The sequence below is a fragment of the Haematobia irritans genome, chromosome 2 (genome assembly GCF_050003625.1).
Source record: "Haematobia irritans isolate KBUSLIRL chromosome 2, ASM5000362v1, whole genome shotgun sequence".
In the NCBI taxonomy this organism is placed as follows: domain Eukaryota; kingdom Metazoa; phylum Arthropoda; class Insecta; order Diptera; family Muscidae; genus Haematobia; species Haematobia irritans.
This window is the reverse complement of record NC_134398.1, coordinates 146,781,742-146,783,644: the sequence shown is the minus strand read 5'-3', so window position 1 is coordinate 146,783,644 and position 1,903 is coordinate 146,781,742.

The window sequence follows — 1,903 nt, the reverse complement described above, 5'->3', positions numbered from 1 at the left end:
ATCTCTCAATGAGATGGCTGAGCAGTACAATATTCACCTAATATGGGTGCCTGGCCATAGGAACATACCGGGGAAATGCGAAGCGGATGAGTTGGCAAGGCTAGGGACTACCTTACATATTCCAGGGGAACTAGAATTTGTTGGTATGCCCCTAGCTACCTGCAAGCTCATGCTGCGTGAGAAGGCTGTTATGATGGCAAATGTTCGATGGGAGAATTGTAAGGGTTGTAACGACACCAAGCAAATATGGCCCCATTTCAACTTAAACCGCACACTAGATATGCTAATGTTCTCGAGACGTCAGATATCACTCCTGATATCTGCTATAACGGGTCGCTGCCTGATAGGCGATTTTGCAAAAACTATTGGCGCGAAGTATAATGACTATTGTATGAGCTGTCATGATGCAGAGGAAAAAGAATCAATTAAACACCTCTTGTGTGAGTGTCCTGCATTTTGTGTAAAGCGCAAGCAACTTTTAGGAGCATATAGCTTCAGATTACTGGCGGATCTGGAAAACGTTAACTTAAGCAGTCTGCTACTGTTTTTGGAACAATCTGGTTGGTTCAACAAAGAAAAATAATCAAGAAGGTTCAGCGGTTAAAACTAGAAGTGCCCATATGTAATAGGTACTTTTAGTTAATGTGGTATCACAATGGACTGAATAGTCTAAGTGAGCCTGAATCTTAATCGGGCTGCCACTTTAACCTAACCTAACCTAACCTAACCTAGATCGACTCAGAATATATATGTATCTGTTACTTTATGGGGTCTTAGAGCAATATTTCGATGTGTCACAAAAGGAATGACAAAGTTAATAACCCCCATCCTATGGTGGAGGGTATAAAAACGTTGTGATGTTCCTCATGAATAAATAAAGTTTTTACCACCACCAACCATTTTGTTGTTAAAATCTAGGAATATTAAGCGAATGTATTTTTATACCCTGCGCCACACTGTGGGTATTATAAGTTAGAGCATATGTTTGTAACACCCAGAAGGAGACGAGATAGACACATGGTGTATTTGGCGATAATGCTCAGGGTGGGTCCCTGAGTCGATATAACCATGTCAGTCTGTCCGTCTGTCTGTGAACACATTTTTGTGATCAAAGTCTTGGTCGCAATTTAAGTCCAATCGCCTTCAAATTTGGCACATGTTCCTAATTTGGGTCAGAATAGAACCCTATTGATTTTGGAAGAAATCGGTTCGGATTTAGATATAGCTCCCATATATATCTTTCGTCCGATATGCACTAATATGGACCCAGCAGCCAGAGTTTTATACCGATTTGCTTGAAATTTTGTAAAAATGTAACACTTAGTCGTATATTCAAGTGTGCACAATTTGATTGAAATCGGTTCAGATTTAGATATAGCTCCCATATATATCTTTCGCCCGATATGGACTAATGTGGTCCGAGAAGCCAGAATTTTGGCCGAATTTGGTTGAAATTTTGCACAGGGAGTAGATTTAGCATTGTAGCTATGCGTGCCAAATTTGATTGAAATCGGTTCAGATTTAGATATAGCTCCCATATATATCTTTCGTCCGATATGCACTAATATGGACCCAGCAGCCAGAGTTTTATACCGATTTGCTTGCAATTTTGTAAAAATGTAACACTTAGTCGTATATTCAAGTGTGCATAATTTGATTGAAATCGGTTCAGATTTAGATATAGCTCCCATATATATCTTTCGCCCGAAATGGACTTATATGGCCCCAGAAGCTAGATTTTTGGCCAAATTTGGTTGAAATTTTGCACTAGGTGTACAATTAGTAGTATAGTTAAGTGTGCACAATTTGATTGAAATCGGTTCAGATTTAGATATAGCTCCCATATATATCTTTCGCCTGATATGGATTAATATGGTCCTACATGCCAGAATTTTGGCCCAAT